Source organism: Furipterus horrens, unplaced genomic scaffold (assembly GCF_987537825.1).
Source record: "Furipterus horrens unplaced genomic scaffold, mFurHor1.1.pri manual_scaffold_4, whole genome shotgun sequence".
NCBI classification, from domain to species: Eukaryota; Metazoa; Chordata; class Mammalia; order Chiroptera; family Furipteridae; genus Furipterus; species Furipterus horrens.
The window spans coordinates 6,083,286-6,103,395 of record NW_028327174.1 but is presented as its reverse complement, the minus strand read 5'-3'; the positions used below and the strand labels follow the sequence as shown (position 1 = coordinate 6,103,395).

Below are 20,110 nucleotides of genomic sequence, written 5' to 3'. Positions count from 1 at the left end.
AATCATTGTAATACTGGAACCTATGCTATCATTATAATTATTTTAAAAGAATTTTTGAAGATATAAAAAAACGTTTCTGAAACAATGATAAGAAAAGATGCAAAAGGCTATAGATTAAGATTCCTGGTTTTAAAAAAAGCAGAATTATTTGTGTACACACATGGAAATGACCAGTAGGTTATAGATGTTAGGAGTGCTTATCTCTTTGGGGGAGTGGTATCAGAGATTTCATTATTATTTTTTCTTTTTTTTTTTGACTTTCCAGAAAACATGTATTACTATAAACAGGAAAAAAGTTATTAAAAATGTAATTGAGAGGAGACTGAGACATGACAACGAAATGTAATGAGAGATCTTGGAACAGAAAAAAAGACATTTATGTAAAAACTGGGGAAATCAGATTAAAGTTTATAGTATGTTTTTTAGCCTTATTAGTTTCCTAGTTTCACTGATTGTACCATGGTTACAACATAAGGCATTGACATTAGGGAAAGCTGGGTGAAGATGATGTGAGAACTCTATAAGATCTCTGCAACTCTTCTGTACTAAAAATATATCAAAATAAAATGTAAAAATAATACAATTGAGTATTAATAGGATTATACACTCCTTGAAGGTAGAGATTGGGTCTTTTCATGGCATACCTTGGACTGTATTTGACATATTTACCAAATGAATGCATTTAAGTAAAATTGTATATTGTCTCAGTTACTGCCATCGTAGTTATTCTGACTCAGGCTTCAACCTCTTAAGGTGATATTAAATTCCTAATGTGTCATCACCCATTCATGCACTCAATTTTTACTGGGTGTTTATCAGGTAGTTTATAATATGCTAAGCTTCACGACCTCTCAAAGACAGTCCCCCTGGCACTTGTGAGGTAACATGTGTACAGATACTTATAACGAAGTGTGACCATAAGTACTATTGTGCAAGGGAAGTACAAAAAAAATCTTATGGCGGTGGAGAGAAGGCAGAGAGCATATTCATTGGGAAATTAAAGAATGGTTTTGGAGGAATGCTTATTTGACTAGGAAGTGAAATTTTGAATTTAGGGTGGTAAAATTCTCCCGTATTTCAGGAAGAAGGGTGAATACCTTTATATTTAAAATGTAGCCTTTGATCAAAATATTTGGAAAGAGGAGAGCCTTTCATTGATTTGAGTCATACAGAGAGAACCAGTCCTTCCCTATGTACTTGTTTTTGATAGCAGAGAAAAGGAGTGGAAAGGAGAGGTGGAAGAAGCCAAAGGGAGTGCATCAGCCTTTCCCCCAGGACTCTTATTACATCCTCGATGTGTGTTTTAGAAGCGTGAAGAGTCGTGGACCTATAGAATTTTAGATATGAATCTATACTGTGTAGTTTTAGTGGTTGTTATAACTCTGAGTGGTGGGATATTTTGCAGTGTTCATTATATTTATAGATGTATGAAACACTTACTGTATATGGTATATTCATTTACTCATTCCGCAAATATTTATTGAGTGGCTTACAGAGGAAGATGATCTCATTCAATTCCCACTGCAGGCTCCCTGTGGGAGAGGAGTCTAGGATTATCATTGTTCTCAGTCTGCGGAAGATCAGGTTGCATTTCAGAGAAGTAAAGTAACTAAGTAAATAGTTTAGCACCACACAGCTGCTATACTATGTGGTAATTTCTAGAACCCAAATTAAGTGCTCCTCCTAGTCTGCCTATTAGACACTTACACATATTGAGAGCTAAGTGAAATACTAAACAGTTTTCATTCATGACCTTATTGAACCCAATCAGGAGGTAAGACCAAGGAAATAATTCCTTACCAACAGGAAGCTAAGGCATTCCTTTCATACCACTGAAACACTAGAGACTTTCTACTTCCAGTCTGTTAGGAAAGTGCCAGTCTGCTGTTACCCTTTTCTTAGAAAAACCATTAGAAATTTTATTTTCAAACCACAAATACTGTGATTCAGTTTTGGCATTTGCCAGGCTGCAAGAGTTTGTCATTGCTTTTACTTTGTGTGATGGGAATGGAACACAGATAACTAGGAAAAAAGATGTTTTATTACATGAATAATAAAGTTATTGTAGATAATTTTATTTTATTTTATTTTTTTAAGATTTTGTTTTCAGAGAGAAGGGAAGGGAGGGAGAAAGAGAGGGAGAGAAAGGTTGAAATGGGGGAGAAACATCTATCTGTTGCCTTTCATATGCACCCAGAATGGGGATTGAACCTGCAACCCCAGCTTGTGCCCTTACTGGGAGTCAAATCGGCAACCTATGGATTTGCAGAACAATGCTCAACCAACTGAGCCACACAGGTCAGAGTTATCGTAGACAATTTTAGAATATACACATTGCCCTTGATCACTATAATCCCACTACACCGAGATAATCACTTTTAACATTTTGGTGATAACCATTCTCGTATCTTATATATACAAGGTCCAGAAGGTATCCAGTCATGTCTTATGAAAACTAGATATTCATTGAAGAAGATACAAGAAGCATTGTACGTAGGACAGAGATGCCTCAGTCCCCTTCAAAGCAGGCACCTTGGGACCTCACGCAGTTCTCCCATTCGCCATCAGTTGTCCCGTAGTATTTTCCTGAATCTCACCAATGGCCTGAACTCTCCTTCATTTCAAAGGTGATTTTACTTTTGGGAAAAGCTAGAAGTCACAGGGTGCCAAATCTGGGCTGTAGGGGGGCCGAGTCACCTGGGTGATACACTGTTTTGCCAAAAAACTTCAGGAGACCTGATGCATGAGTGGGAGTGTTGTTGTGATGAAGCTGCCAGTCACCAGTTGCACTTAGCTGTGGCCTTCTGAGTCATCTGAATAGTTTCTGCAGAAGAATGTTCAAGCTTAATGCAAAAATTGATGCAGATTCATTGCGCTACTCATTCAGTCATTTTGAATGCGATGGCCACACAGTACACATGCTCACTCAGCAGCATCCACCACCCCCGCCGACTATTACAGTGAAGTTGTCATTGTTCACACATGTGCATTCCTGGCTGCTCTCCATGGCTGCCAGGTTACATCAATGTCGCACATACCATTCTCGTTATACTAGAAATGGGGACTTTTTCCAGACAGATCTCATATATTATATGTATAATATATATAAACTTTATTTGTATAAATTTTTTCCACAAAAATGAGCAATACAATACATATTGCATCAAGATCTGCTTTATCTACTCAATATACGTTGTAAACATTTTTCCATGTTAATAGACTCCGTTTTTAATGGCTACAATGTATTTCATTATATGGATATATAATAATTTCCCATACTGATTCTAGCTTATTTCCAACTTATTATTATTATTGATGGCATTGTAATGAGTAAGTTTATACATCTGTCTTTGCACATATCCATAGTTAATTAGCTAACTCTCTATAAGAAATGCTGGGTCACAGGGTATATGTGTGTTTTTAATGCTCAAAAAATATACTTTGTCTAAAGCTAAAGGTAAAGTTGGATATAGTTAGTGGATACTTCTCTCACAAAGTGTCCATACTACTTTCCTACTTAACGACTTTGATTAAAGTACTTTTTCAGTTTCTTAATAAAATTACTGATTAATCACTGACTAAAACTACTGAAAATCAGTGTTTATTTTTAAATGAAGACTTTTATTAAAGAAAAGTCTTTTTTTTTGTTTTTTTTTGTCTTTTAAAATTTATTTATTCATTTTTAGAGAGTGGAAGGGAGGGAGAAAGAGAGGGAGAGAAACATTGATGTAAGAGAGAGACACCAATTGGTTGCCTCTTGCAGGCTCCCAACTGGGGACCTGGCCCATAACTGGGAATCAAACCAGGGGCCTTTTGGTTCACAGGTCAGTGCTCAATCCACTGAGCCACACCAGCCAGGGTGGAAGGTCTCTCTTTTAGACCTCTCCCTCCACTTAGAAGCTCTGGTATGCTTCCAGGGGGTTTACAGAGCTCCTCCCCTGGTCGTTCTGACTAGCAGAAAGATGTGGGAAGCACTGCTTTGGACCAGGGCTTCCTGTCTTTTCCAGCAGGGTGAATTTGATAACCTTCATGTTGGCAAGCAAGCCACATTAGTCTGCTACCAGAACAAAATTTCTTTGAAGTCTCCTGTTTTAACTGGGAAATTCCTATAGAATTTATATTCTATTCCATAAAATATTATTTTACCTTTAAGAGATTTATGGTTTTATTATTTATATTTAATCTCAAATCTAAATGAAGTTTATTTTCTTACATAATATGAAGGAGGAGGGTCTAAGGATATTTTTCAAATGGATAACCAGTTGTCCCAATGGCATTTATTAAATGACTTATCCTTTCTCCGCTGACCTGAACACCACCTTGATTATACACTAAATTCCAGTGCACGTGTAGATAGGTCTGTCTCTAGGTTTCGCTTGGTTATGTATTCGTTTGTGAGGACCATGCTATTTTAATAACTGGCTCTGGAACATTTTTGTTAGGCGTTATCTAATCTTACAGTAATAAACAGCGACGTTGAAGATCCCATCTGTGCCCTGGTTGCCAGCCTCATCTCTTGCCACTCACCCAAAGTCTAGTCCCTCAAAATCTGGTCATGCCCACGCCTTTGTGTAAATCATTCCCTTTGCCTGCCTTCTTCCAAAATGGTTAATTTGTCCTTCAAGATCCAGCAAAGGTTTATCTCCTCTGTGAAACTTTCCCAGATTACCCCAGTCTGCAAAAAACACAAACAAAAAATGGCCTCTTCCTTTATGCCTTCATAGTGCTTCAGGCACAACAGTCTTACAATGTTTCCTCTTCTGTCTCCCATCCAAAGCTCCCTAGCTCAGTGCTATTCATTACACTCAGTTTTTAAAAATAAAACAGAAATTCTTCGAAGTATCCTGGGTACACGGTGCTCCTTCAAGTGCCTACGTTCTTGTTTGCACATACTATTTCCTCAGACCGTGTCACCTAGCCATTTCCTGCTTAAAATGTCAGACTGCACTCAGAGATCGCCCTTTTGCCTTTCTCCTCTTCCGAGTTCCCGCTTACTTCCATCGTGTCGCGTGCACGCCTCTGTTGTGACGTTTTTCATGGTGCTCTGTAGCATAGAACACATCTGTACGTGTAGTGAGTGCTACTTAGTGGCTTAGCTTTAGCATTTAGTAGCCTCAGTTCTGTATCTGATTTTACCACTTTCTAGCTTTGTAACCTGCTACCGATTATTTAACCTTTGTAAGCCTCAGTTTCCTTGGGGGCAAGATGGGGATTATAACAGTTCCTTGTAGGGTTGCTGTAGGACTAAGTGAGATAGTACTTTTAAAATGCTTAGCTCTATATCCAGAACATAGGTGGCCCTGAATAAATACTACTTCTTATTATATATCTGTCTCCACTAGACTTTGTGTAAGACTTTCTCTTATTTATCTCTGAAACCCAATACCTAGCACAGAGCTTGGCAGGGAGTAGGCTGATGAATAAATTACCAGCTGTCCTCAAAACTCTTCCCTCTTTGTTTCGCTTTTCTTAGTTATGCTATTGACTTTAGAGTAATCTTTAACTTTCCTTCTCATTGAAAACAAAAAATTTGTTGAGTGTTTATCTTGAGCCAGGTACTGTGCAAGGCCCGGGTGAAAAAGAGAAAAAGATACAGTCTTTCCATTGGAGTTTACAGTCTAGCAGGGGAAGTAGTAAAAATATAAAAGAAAAATACTGAAATCTGTGGTCTCATACTGTTCTACTTTTGTTTATGTTTGTAAATTTTCAAAGTAAGTTTTTAGGTAAATAATTATAAAATATTATGTGCTATGAAGAAAATAAATAAAGGCTGCGTTAGAAACTTTCAGGGAGGACCATCATAGATTAAATGGTCTGGGGAGTGTACGTTTAAGCTGAGACTTGAGATTGAGAAGGAGCCAGTCAGAGGTGAGGGTGACCCTGACGGAGGGGGGAGTAGCATGTGCCAAGCCACAGGAGAGCGAGCCTTACCATAGTCAAGAAACCGAAAGGTCAGTGCGGCTGTATCAGAGTGAGGAAGAATGGAGAGAGGCGATGTTAGAAAGCAGATAAGCAGAGTCCGTATCATCACTTAAGATCTTGAGTTTAGATTTTATTCCTGTTACATTGTGATGCTGTTGAAGACCTGTAATCAGGGAACAAGATGATCAGAAGGGAGACAAGGGTGGGAGCAGAGAGGCCTGTTGGGAAGCTATTGCAGTTTAGGCAAGAGATGATAATAGCGAAAGAGAAGGAGATGGTGAGTGCATTTGAGATATATGTTGGGGACAGACTCAGTAGGACTTGCTAATAGATAAGAAGTAGAAGAGGAGGGAGGGAGGAAGGAATCAGGATTAATGACTTGAGAGCTATAGTGTTATTTACTGAAACTTACTAACTCAGGAATGTTTTGGGAGGCAGGTCGAGAGTTAAAGTTTGATCATATTAAGTTTGAGATGTCCAAGTGGCAAGTAAGTTATTGAGTATAATGGAACCAATTTTAAGGAAAGTTCCAGACTACGTATATAAATTTGAAAGTTCCACTGTAAGGATAATAATTAAAACCATGGGAATTGATAATGTCATTTAAGGAAATAGTAAAGAAGAGGAGGCTTGGTATTAAGTTCTGAATTACTTAACATTTAGAGGATAGGTCAGCAGGATGAAGATGAGAAAGAAGAAGGAGTCACCATCGCAGAAGGAAAATCAGGAGAGTGACGTGCCACAGAGGCCCTATATCTCAGCCAATGCCCAGACCAGTGCCTGGGTCAACAACCATTATTTGAATGAAATCAAGAAATTATTTCAAGAAGGAGGGGGTGATTAACCCAATTTAGTGCTGCTGAGAGGCCCAGTGAGATGAGGGCATGGACTGGTTTTAGATTGGCAGGATGGATATTGCTGGTGATAGACACACAAGTCATATTGGAATCGATTGAACAGAGCATGCATGGGAGTTGAGAAAGTGTAAATAGCATTTTTTTATTTAACCATTGTAATGAAGTTTGGCTGTGAAGGGAGTAGAGAAATGGAGTAGTACCTGAAGGAGGGTATGGAGTCAAAGGAGAATTCTTGTTCTCAGGAAGGGGCATCCTAGAGCTTAATTATATGCTGATGAGAATGATCCAGAAAAGAGTGGATGATTATTGATGGAGGGAAAAGAGGGGATAATTGTGAGATTGCAGTTTATGAGTAGGGAAGAAGGACTGGGATCAGGAGTATAAATGGAAGGGTTGTTCTTCAAAAGGAGGCGGAGGGTCACTTCTGTTGAAAGAAGGGACAGTGGGTGAAGATTCAGGTAGGTTTACATACTTGGTCATGGGAAGATGACAGATTTTTAGGTTTAGGCTTTTAAGTTCCAATAAGAGTCAAGGACCTTAGCTAAACGGGATGAGAGGGTTGTAGAGGAGTGGAAAATGGGTAAGAAGGAGCCTTCTTGGAGAGGAGAGGAATTAGGAAGCCAGTTTATTAGTGAAAGGCAGTGTAATTACCAGGTAAGACTGAGGGCCCATTTAGTGACCTGGAATTTGTGCTGAGCATAATCTGCCTAGTGAATGCCTTTTCATCCACATTTTTTTGGTGTGGCTAAGGCAGTTTCTTGAGTTTTGGGACTATGGAGTTTGAAAGAGAACTTGGAAGAGAGTTGAGGGTTCTTGCAAGAGAGTGTTTATAATGCTGAACTATGAAATCTAAATTAGATAAAGAGAAAAAAAAGAGAGGGAAGATTGCATAAGGGGATTGAAGGTGTCGTGGCCCTTGAAAAGGTGTTTTCATGGGGCACTTGAGCAAGGGAACTAGAAGGATCCAACGGTGGATTGAGTTTGGAGGCGATGCAGGATGGACTGAGTTTGGTGTGGCAGTGGGAGGCTGTGGTTGAGGCAGAGGGAAGGAAAAGGTCCCTGGAACTGAGCAGTTTACAGAGCCAAGAGGCCAGGGCGTTTGGCTAGGTTACCCATTTAGATGTTGAATTTTTACTGAATGTGATGATTAATTGTGCTGGGAAGTTTAACACTGAGCCAGATGCACTAAAATATCAGATAGTAATAAGTGTTCTACAAAGAATTAAATTGAGTTCTGAGTTAGAAAGGGGGTAGATAACTTCTTTGGACTAGGTGGCCAGGGAAGGCCTCCTTGAGGAGGTGACATTTATGATAAGATGATACCTGGAGCAAATAACCCAGGTAGAGGAAAAAGTTCTAAACTGAATATAAACCCTCATCTTTGAGAAACAGAAGGAGGCCAGTAAAGCTGGAGTTTATTGGACCCAGAAAGGGTGAAATGAAGTGAGGGTGGTACTCAGGGGGAGCCAGGTGATGGAGGCTTTTGAACGTCATTGGCAGGTTGCCAGCCTTCAAGATGGCCCTGCTGATCCTCATCTCATGGTGCTCATGCCTTTGTGTAACCCTCTCTGACTTTAAGTAGGACTGACCCGTGTGACCAATAGGGGACTGAAGCAATAATGGAGTGTGATTCCTGGTGCTAGGTCATAAAAGGCTGTACTCCCTTCACTCTGAGGGAAGGCAGCCTGCCACACTGGGAGGAGGACACTTGAGTAGCCCGAGGAAAGATTCGCATGGAGAGGCTCTGAGGTCACTGGCTACCAGTCACCGTGTGAGGGAGCCATTGTGGAGGGAGGCCCTCTAGCCCTAGATAGACCTTACCGGACTGCAGCGTCTCAGAGTATTTGTAAATATTCTGGTGTGCACCTCTAAAAGGTAAGGACTCTTTTAAAAAAACACACAAATATAATCTCATTATCACATCTAAAAAATTAATAATTCCTTAATATCACACCAAAAAAACCCAGTTCACACATTTCCCCTGATTTTGTAAAGTTGGTTCATTTGCATCAGGATCCATACAAGAATCAATGTGCCATTGGGTTGATAGGATTTCTGTTTGTTTTAAATCCTCACCTGAGGATACCCTCACTGATTTTAGAGAGGAAAAGGAATGGAGAGAGAAAGGGAGAGAAACATTGATGCGAGAAGCATCGATCGGTGCCTCCTGCATGTGCCCTGAAAAAAATAGGGAAGTCTTTGCGAATTGCATGTTATTCTTGCTCAGGGGCCACACTTAGTCTTCCCTGTATCGTTCCAGTTTTAGTATATGTGCTGTGGAAGGACCACTGGTTGATACGGTTTTTTTTTTTTTTTTTACTCCTTACCCAAGGACATACTTATTGATTTTAGAGAGAGGGAAAGGGAGGGAAAGAGAGAAACATCGATCGGTTGCCTATCATTCGTACCCTGACTGGGGACCCAACCTGCAACCTGGGCATGTGCCCTGATCAGTAATCCAATCCGTGACCTTTCAGTTTACGCTCCCACAAGCTGAGCTGCTTCCGCCAGGGCGGTTGATATGCTTTTTAAATCTGTTTTTATCTCTAGGATCCCCTCTCTTCTTTTTAAAATTATATATTTATCAATTATTCTATTATAATTGTCCCAGTTTTTCCCCCTTTGCCCCTCTCCAACTGGCACGCCCCACTCCTTCAGGCAGTCCCCCCACCATTGTTCATGTCTACGGGTCATGCGTGTAAGTTCTTTGGCTGCTCCATTCCCTGTGCTGTACTTACATCCCTATAGCTATTCTGTGACTGCCTGTTTGTGCTTCTTAATCCCCTCCCCTCCTCACCCATCCCCCACACCCCTCCCATCTGGCAACCATCCAAATGCTCTTCGCATCCATGATTCTGCCTCTGTTCTTCTTGTTTGCTTAGTTTGTTTTTAAGATTCAATTGTTGATAGATATGTATTTATTGTCATTTTATTGTTCAGAGTTTTGATCTTTTTCTTTAATAAGTTCCTTTAACATTTCATATATAATAATGGTTTGGTGATGATGAACTCCTTTATCTACACTTCTATTCTAAACGAAAGCTTTGCTGGGTAGAGCAATCTTGTCTATAGGTCCCTGCTTTTCATGACTGAATATTTCTTGCCAATCCCTTCTAGCCTGCAAAGTTTCTTTTTGAGAAATCAGCTGACAGTCTTATGGAAACTCCCCTGTAGGCTTTTAGTATTCTCTTTATCTTTAGCCTTTGGTATTCTAATTACGATGTATCTTAGAGTGGGGTCTTTGCATCCATCTTGTTTGGGACTCTGAGCTTCCTGGCCTTGCATGTCTATTTACTTTACCAAATTAGGGAAGTTTTCTTTCATTATTTTTTCAAGTAGGTTTCCAATTTCTTGCTCTTTCTTTTCTCCTTCAGGCACCCCTATGATGCATAAGACCGGTGCACTTGTTACAGTTGTGAACCTAACACTGACACATCATCATCACCCAAAGTCCATAGTTTACATTAGGGCTCACTCTTGGTGTAGTGCATTCCATAGGTTTGACAAATGACATGCATCCTTCATTAAGTTATTATAGAGAATAGTTTCACTGCCCTCGAAATCCTTTGTGCTCCCCCTATTCATCCCTTGCTCCCCAAGAGCCCTTGACAACGTCTGATCTTTTTCCTACCTCCATTGTTTTACTTTTTCCAGATGTCATATAGTTAGAATCATGCAGTATGTAGCCTTTTCAGATTGGCTTCTTTCACTTAGTGACGTGCATTTAAGTTTTCTTAAATGTCTTTTAGTGGCTTGATAATTCATTTCTTTTTAGCACTGAATAATATTTAATTTCCTGGATGTACAGGTTTATCTGTTCACTTACTGAAGGACATCGTGGTTGCTTCAGGTTTTAGCAGCTGTGAATTAAGCTGCTATAAACATCAATGTGCAGGTTTTTGTGTGGGTAAGTTTTCAGTTCCTTTGGAAAAAATTTCAGTTCCTTTGGGTAAATATCCAGGAGTGCAATTAGCTGGATTCTAAGACTATGTTTAGTTAAACCACCAAGCCATCTTCTAAAGTGGCTGTACCATATTGCATTCCCACCAGACATGAATGAGCATTCCTGTTGCTCCACATCCTTACCAGCATTTCAGCATTTGGTGTTTAGTGTTTTAGTTTTTGGCCAATCTAATAGACGTGTAGTAGTATCTCATTGTTGTTTAATTTGTGACTACCTGATAACATACAGTGTTTAGCATCTTTTAATATGCTTATTTGCTATCTTTGTGTCTTCTTTGGTGAGGTTTCTTGTTCAGGTCTTTTGTCCATTTTTTAATTTGGTTGTTCATTTCCTTATTGTTGAGCTTTAAGAGTTTTTTGTATGTTTGGATAATGGTTTTTCATTATATAGGTCTTTTGCAAATATTTTCTTTCTTCCTGTGGCTTGTCTTCTCAGTCTGTTGATTAACATGATTTTTAATTGGAAGTTTCATTATAAACTGTTGATATATTTTGTCTTAAAAAAATCTCCCTGCTAATTCATTACACTGAAAAGACGTGGTAACAATGTCTGACCTAGTAGCAATGTGTAACCCTAGTTCCCACATTATGGTCTTGTGATACCAATTCTCATGAAAAGGAAGCATAGTTCCTTGGCTAAGTTGATCCCGGCCTGCCGCAGGAATTGTACAGATAACATTTAAATTTCTTATTATACGATATAGCAAGGAAGTTATCGAAGGTTATGACGAGGGTCATATCGAAAGGATTCAGAGAACACATGAAGGGACTCCCTTTGGCAAGTGATGAGACAGTTTGAATACCAATAAAAACATTAACTGATCAATTGAGTTCATAATGATTTTTTAAAAGTAAAAGCTTATTGATAAACATTTGCTAGTGCTACATTAATCATATATCTTTATTTTCCTATACATATTGCTCTGGCTTCAAATCAAGGTACTAATTTATAAAATTACAGAGGACAGAGAAACATGTTAAATACCACCACGACCAGGGGCGCAAGGGGTCCAGTAAGAAAAATTCAGACTGAAAATCCTTACAGGACAAACAACCTCGTTTCTTAACAAATAAATTGTAAAGGAAAAACACATCAAAGCAAACAAACAACTTTATATGACCTTTATTAGACAATTGGAAATTTGAATAGCCACTGGTTACTTGCTGGTATTGGGACTATTATTAATATTTTTTATTGATTGATTAGAGAGAAAGAAACACCAGTTTGTTGTTCCACTTAATTATGAATTCACTGGTTGTTGCTTTCTTTTTTTAATACTCACCTGAGGATATGAGTATTGATTTTAGAGAGAGAGAGAGAGAGAGAGAGAGAGAGAGAGAGAGAGAAGCAGACAGAGAGAAAGAGAAACGTTGCTGTGAGAGGAACGTCAATCAGTTGCCTCCCATATGCACCCCAACTGGGCATCAAACTTGCAACCTTGGTATGTGCCCTGACAGAACTGAACCTGCAACCTTTTGGCTTATGGGACGACGCTCCAACCAACTGAGCTGCGTTGCCAGGGCTCACTGGTTTTTTCTTGTATGTGCCCTGACTAGAGATTGAACCCACAACCTTGACATATCAGAACAACTAAGCTACCTGGCCAGGGCTACTTAATGCGCGCACACGCACACACACACAGTTTTTCAACCAAGCACATGCTCACTGATATTAGAGAGAGGAAGAGGGAGGGAGAGAGAGAATGGGAGAGAAACATTGATGTGAGAGAAAAACATTGATTAGCTGCCTCTCACATGTCCTGACTGGGTACTGAACCCGCAACCTAGATGTGTGACTTGACCAGGAATCAAACTCATGACCTTTCGGTTCATGGGATGATGCTCCAACCAACTGAGCCATACTGGCCAGGGCTATTATTTATATTTTTAAGTGTAATGGTGGTTTTGTGAATGTTTAAAAGTTTCAGTATATTTGAGATAAATACCGATGTGTTTATCAGTGAAATGGATTCGCTTTAAAACTTAACACAGAGGCAGGGAGACAGATGTGAGTTGGATACAGATGGAACAGTGTTAGCCAGGAATTAACAGTTATTTAAGCTGATAATGAAGACATGAAGGTTCATTATATTATTGTGCCTACTTTTGTGTTAAATTCTTTCGTAATAAAAAGTTTTAAATCTCACCTGAGAATTCATAACCATAAACTTTCCTGTGTATGGATGTGAAACTTGAATGCATACTATCTGTGTGGCATGAAGAACTCAGAACTCAGGCTAATTTACTTTAAATTGTTCTTGAGTTAGTAGTGCCTTCAGGAACCTGCCAGAGCAACACAAATATTCTCAGAAGAAAAAAATACCCTATTTGGGTCTCAAAAAAGTCCCACAAATAAAATTACACAGAATAGAAACCCATAATGAAAAAACACTTAGGAAACAAGAAGTAACAGTGAGGAAGCGAGTCAGCAAAAACAATAAAAATCATCCAATTTGAAAAGACTATAATATTGTAATGACTGGAAACTAAGCATAAAATAAACATAACATATTTAAAGAAATAAAAGCAGAGATTAGAAGTGTAACTATGTAACTGACATCATCAGAATTAACCAGATTGAGCCCTGCCCAGGTAGCTCAGTTGGTTAGAGTGTCATCCTGATATGCCAGGGTTGGGAGTTTGATCCCTGGTCAGAGCACATGCAAGAATCAAACAATGAGTACATAAATAAGTGGAACAACAAATCAGTCTGTCTCTCCCCCTCCTCCCCACCTCCCTCCTTTCCTCCCCCCTCTTAAAGTCAATACATTTTAAAAAAGAAAAGAATTAACCAGGTTGAAAGCCCTATATATCAAGGTTGAGTTTTTCAGCTGCTGTGTGTTGCCAGAGAGCTATTTGATTAGCAGTTAAAATAATAACTGGTTATATTTGAAAAAGAACCATTTCAAAATGAAGAACATGATTATTGAACTTAGTAGTTAATTGACAAATTAAGCAGCAGATTAGACACATATAGAGAGAGAATTAGTGAACTAGAAGATAAAGCTAAAAAATTGCCTACACGAAACGCAGAGAGACAAAGAGAAAAAATAAAAGAAAAATAAAGTTGCATGGAAGATACAATGAAGCCTAAAATAACATCTAATCAGAGTTCTAGAAGGAGATAATAGAAAAAATGGGGGCAAGGCAATATTTGAAGGGATAGTGACTGAGATTTTCCAAAATTGATGAAAAACCTGAATCCTTTGAATTAGGAAGTTCAAGCAGGATAAAGTAAGAGAAATATAAGACCTTAATAGTGGTGAGAAAGAGAAAGCAGATTACTCTCAGACTATCAACTGATAGCTGACTTCTCATTAGCAACAGTGGAAACCATAAGACAGAATTTTGTTGTCCAAGTGGCAAAAGAAAATAACCATCTTTTAAGTATGATGACAAAATCAAAACATTTTGAATTAAAGGCCATTTAAAAAGTTTTTTAAAATATATTTTATTGATTATATTGTTACAATAGTTCCAGTTTTTTCCCCTTTGCTCCCCTCTGCCCAGTACCCCCCCTTCCCTCCAGCAATCCCACCCCCCTTAGTTCATGTCCATGGGTCGTGCATATAAGTTCTTTGGCTTCACCGTTTCCTATATTATTCTTAACTTCCCCCTGTCTATTTTGTAACAGCCAATTATGCTTCTTAATCACTACACCATATCCCCATTTCTGCCCTTTCCCCCTCCCAGCTGATAACCCTCCAAATGATCCCATTACCTATGATTCTGTTCCTATTCTGGTTTGCTTAGTTGGAAGTTTTTTTTTTTTTTTAGATTCAATTGTTGATAGTTGGGAGTTTGTTGTCACTTTAGTGTTCATAGTTTTGATCTTCTTTTTCTTATGTAACTCCCTTTGACATTTCATATAATAATGGCTTGGTGATAATAAACTCTTTTAGCTTTACCTTGTCTGGGAAGCACTTCACCTTCCCTTCCATTCTAAGTGATAGCCTTGCTGGATAGAGTAGTCCTGGTTGCAGGCTGCCTTTCATCACATTGAATACTGCTTGCCAGTCCCTTCCTGCCTACAAAGTGTCCTCTGAGAAATCAGCTGATAGTCCTGTAGGCACCCCCCTGTAGGCAACTCTCCGCCTCTCTCTTGCTGCCCCCAGGACTCTGTCTTTATTTTTCACCTTTGGCATCTCAATCATGATGCATCCTGGTGTGGTGCCCTCTGGGTCCAGCTCGCCCGGGACCCTCCGTGCTTCCTGGATCTGTATGCCCATCTCCTTCACAAAATTTGGGAAGTTTTCCTCATTTTTTTCAATTCTTGCTTCCTTATTCTGCACTGGTTGACTGTTTTTTTCTTCCTTGTGTTCCAAATAATTGATTTGAACCCTGGTTTCCTTCCCTTCACCATTGGTTTTGTGTGGATTTTCCTTCGTTTCACTTAGCATAGCCTTCACTTCTTCCCTTATGTGTTTGCCATACTTAAGCATATCTGTCAAGTCTGTGGGCATCTTTATCACCAGTGCTTTGAACTCTGCATCTGTGAGGTTTTCTATCTCCTCATCTGTTAGGTTGGCTATCTCCTTGTCGCTTAGTTCTCCCACTGGAACCTTGGTCCATCCCCCCTTTTGGGCCATACTTCTCTGTCTCCTCATTCTGACAGGCTCCTGTGTTTGTTTGCCTCCACATCCCAGGTAAAGCTGTTCTAAAGGCCATTTTTTATGATGAATGGAGGAAAATACAAGAGTGTTTTTGAGCTTTCATTTATTATACAGTAGTTAAGAGCTTAAGCTTTGGAGTCAGCTTGAGTTCTATTTCCAGTGCTATGCTATTTAACTGCTCTGTCTCGGTTAACTTCTGTATGAAATGGGATTATAGTAATGCCTACTTAGATGTGCTATTACGTGTAAAGCATTGTGACTGGCACATAGTAGGCATTCAGTGAATGTTAGGGGTTACTGTTATCATATTTTTAAATATAAGATGCCATAAATTTTAAGACATACCAAAAGAATGCTGCCAATTAATTGTAAGAGATGGCATTAATCATAAAATCTGTATTTCAGAGGTGTTGACATGTAAAGAAAAAGATGTGCATTTGAGAATTGATGAAATATAGTATTTAGATAGCAAATGCTCATCAAGTGCAGGAGAAAATATATGAGATATGTGAAAATAATAACAACAACAAACAGTTTGAATGAGAATTTGATGAAACAATTAAATATGCATTACCCATAGCTGGAGAGTTTGTGTATAATGTATTGAAGGTTAAGACAGCTGTTTTACTTTTATTTCTTCAGAAAAAGTGAATGTGAACTGCAGCTGAACTGCCCTTGAGAGGGATTAAAATTTCCCAGTGGCAGTTACTTAAACAAAAAGTGTTCTTTTACATCAGATTGGTAGGCACTAACTGTGGAAAGGACAGATGTTGAATGCGCAACATATTTGACAAAGCAGGAGTTTAATATGCAGCTAAAATAGTAGCATTCTTCTGCAGATGTTTTTTTTGAAATGTTTTCAATTTTCTTTCCACTCTGGGTTTTGATTACCACTTCCGTGTAGTTGAGAGGAGATGATTGCTAATTTCATGTGAACTTGAAGTTGATCTGTTTTAGTTAGTCTCATTGCTGATGATACTGCAATATGTGTCAGTGCATATAAGCATCAGCACTCTTTCCAAACATTTTGATTTGGTTAGATCATCTCAAATTATTTCTAGACTGCATTTAATGACATCATACAGTCTAGAAATCTTTACAATTATGTTTCCACAAAGAAACGGAAGACTATACTAACTCAGTTACTGGGAGAAAACTTTTGTTCTTTGGATTATTACAGTAGCCTCATCATTCTTCCTCCTAACATTATGTATTTTATCAATTGGAAATAAATTAACTACATGTAATGGAAAATCCAACTTTGCTTTAACCAAATAGAGGTTAATTTGCTCTTATACACCATAAAATTGAGAAATAATCCAAAGCTCTGCAGCCACTCCAATGTGGTGTTAATGTCTCAGATTCATTCTAGTCATCATTAGATGTATCTCTTGATAGTGTCAAGGTCACTTCTCTGCATCCCTCAACATCCCCACCCCAGGAAGAAGTGGGAAAGGTGAGCTACAAAAGGTGTGCCTTGTCTCATGATGTGTATGTCATTGACCAGAGCTGTGATACTTTGCTACATCCACTCATATTCATAAGGAAGGTTGGGGAAATCTAGCTAAGGATTGCAGTACAAGTGTACACAACTACCAGCTTTTGCCATGTGCCCCTTTACTGTGTGATGTATATTTTCTTAAAGCATATGCTTCATTAACCCCTTGAGTGCCATGCGTAATTCGAAATTTGGATCAACATGAGAAAAAATTATATCAATATATAACATGAGGTACAAAAAAAGAGAACAAAACATACAATACAAATTATTCCATTGTTACTTACATTTATAGCCATCGAATAAAAGAGTTGCTGGGAGTGACGCTGGCACTTTTACAAAACTTTGTCAGCGTCGCTCACAGCGACTTTGGCACTCAAAGGGTTAAGTCAAACATTTACTGAGTATCTGCTCTATGTCAAGCACTGTGAATAGAAATATGAGTAAGGTGCCCCATTTCTGCCATAGTCCACAGGGAAGAGGGACATCAAAACAAAAAAATTACAAGTACTATAACCTATAACCTTCACACTCAAGGCAGATGTGGTTGAAAATTACAGTAGTTCATCCGTGTCATCACCAGGTAACTGAGGTAATGACTGTAATCCCTCGACCTTTCATGAACTCTTAACTCCTCTGTACCCCCTTTGTCCCCAAACCCAAGTATTTGTATTTTATCCAATTGATTGTCTTGGAAACATATAAACATGGCTACCATGCTGACTTCAGATAGCAGTGTCTGCCATATTGAATACATTGGTGTTCCTAACAGTCAGGGCACATAGTGCCCGGATCATGGCCAAAATTTTATGGGACTTTGGATTCTAGATCTTTAGACACAGGGTACTCCTGAAATGGTCAGTCTTTCTCAGGAGGTCTGTGAGGACAATTATCAGCCATAACGAGGGGGTTAGGATGAAGTTCAGGTATTACCTAGTGAAGTCTAAGAAACTTGCTGTTATGGATGATTAGAGAAGAGTTTCTGTTAATCAAGCAAAGCATTCAGATTTCCTGCAGAGACGTGATGTTTTCATTAATTCAATGAACCCTGGGTCAGACTTGCACTGGCACTTACGTGGTGTGATATTGCTCTACCTTGGCAACTGGAGTGAGTTTGAGCTTGCAAGGTGAATAGTGCAACTTGATCAGGATGTGGTCTGAATACCTGATGGCCCCTCATTACACCCCAGCCAAAACTGTCTCCACCTCTCATGTCTTCTCAGAAACATTTTCCCAATCAGCCCCTGCCCCTGAACAATTGTCATGGTTTTTTATCCATGGGTTACATAGGATGCTGGACATATGCCAACAAATGGCTGTGAAAAACAAGAAAAATAAAACACCTGAAAATATTTATTAGCCATAAAAACATGTTAGATTTTGAGTTTCAGTGATGGGATTGTATTGGTCAGCCCGTACACTGGAATGTGAACTTAACTTTCCACAAAGCAGTTGAAGGAATCCGTTATTTATTTGAGCAGCTCTGTTAACATTATTTTGAAAAGAACAAATTAGAATGCCATTTCAGTGTGCTGCATTATGATAAAAACTTTATAATGGCAGGAAAGGTTATCAGGAGTGACCAGTAGGGACTGGGCTGTAGGTGGGATATAATGAAGGTGGGGGAACAGATTACCCCTTCCTAACCTGCTCCATCAGGGAAGTTCGCCCTGGTCATGGGTGGGGTATCAGGTGGCATCGATGGATCATCCTTATAGTTGACTGAGGAGTTTGGACTATATTCTCTATAGGCTACGAAGCTTTAGAACTTTTTGAACAAAAGAATCACATAACTAGATTTATTTTTTATTATGAGTAATTTGTGTTCTTTGTAAAGAACTTGAAGTTTATGAAATAGTAAATGGAAAAGTCCCCCATCCCTTTCCTCAGAGATAACTGTTTTTAAAGGTTGTTTTATATTTTGCCAAACTTTTCCCCCAAACTTTTATTCTAGCATATAATATATGCACTATATTATACATTTTATACATGATACAGGGTTGGGCAAAAGTAGGTTTATAGGTGTATGTGAAACAGTTTATTCTGAAAAGACCATTCTGAAAAGAACAAATATTATTTATTATTGTATTTTCTATACAAACAACCTTAAACCTACTTTTGCCATACCCTGTGTGTGTGTGTGTGTGTGTGTGTGTATAAAATATGTATATAAACCAAGAAGGGATTAAACCAGACATAATGTTTTGTGACAGGTCTTTTAATCTGTTATAAACATATTCCATGTTACTTTTGCCTTCTTCCTACTGTCTGCATCATATCCCTTTTATATTACTAGTCCCTGAGTGAGTACCAGGAAGGTTTTTCAGGATTACAAGTAGCACAGCAGCAGTAGCAATGAACATCATTATACAAATACATCGTGAATATTTTTGTAGAATTTCACCTTAGAAGTAGAATTGCTGTCTGAAAGAAGTGTATATTTTAAATTTTGGTAGGTGTTGTTCTAGTATGCTGTAGAGAGGCAGTTTGTATCCCACCGTCAGTATTTGATAGTGCCACTTTCTCCACACTCAAGCATTATCTGTCCTAATCTTTGCCAACTGGCTAGGTAGAAAACATTTTTTAAGTATTAGAGTTATGTTTTTTATATGCTTTTTTTTCCTTTTGTGAATTGTGTATTCTTTGTCCAATTACCTATTAGGTTTGTTCATCTTTTTCTTAACAGTATGAGAGAGCCCTTTACCTGTTCTGCATTACAAATATTTTTCTAGTATATCTTTATTTTATGATCTTTTTTTTGGCCATAGAAGTCTTAGATTTTTATGTAGTAAAATTTATGAGTAATTTTTTATGCCTTATGGGTGAAATTATACTTTTAGAAAGACCTTTCCCACTGAAGATTTTAAAAATATTTTTATGATGATTTTGTCTACTACTTTTGTGTTTTCTTATTAAAGTGTTGATATATTAAATTTTATTTTGTTGTATTGAGTAAGATGTATAAAGTAAGGAATTTAGCTTCCACTTTCCACTCCACAATGACTAGCCATTACTCCAAAATCATTTACTGAATAACTCATCTTTTCTCCACCGATGAAGGGCTCTTTTGAGCACAATTTTCCACATATGGTACATTTTTTTCTCCTTGACTGCTTAGAGCCCCAGCTGTGGAATTAACAATAATAGTATATTGATGAGGACTGGTGGGAATGGAGATTGAATGGAAGCAGTGATATCAGAAATGTATAACCTTGGAAGAGCAGGTTTAGGGAAGAGTTCTTTTTGTATATGTTGGG

At 38.4% G+C, this 20,110-nt stretch overlaps 1 protein-coding gene and 1 non-coding gene across 2 annotated transcripts in view; one reads left to right on the top strand and one right to left on the bottom strand.

The window, feature by feature from the left end:
• TNRC6B (trinucleotide repeat containing adaptor 6B) overlaps positions 1-20,110 on the top strand; it is a 247,397-nt gene that overhangs the window by 24,454 nt on the left and 202,833 nt on the right. The gene's annotated exons all lie outside the window — the stretch shown is intronic.
• LOC150010984 (U6 spliceosomal RNA) lies at positions 8,962-9,068 on the bottom strand. Its single transcript, XR_016510932.1, has one exon. It is a non-coding gene; the product is annotated as a U6 spliceosomal RNA (small nuclear RNA).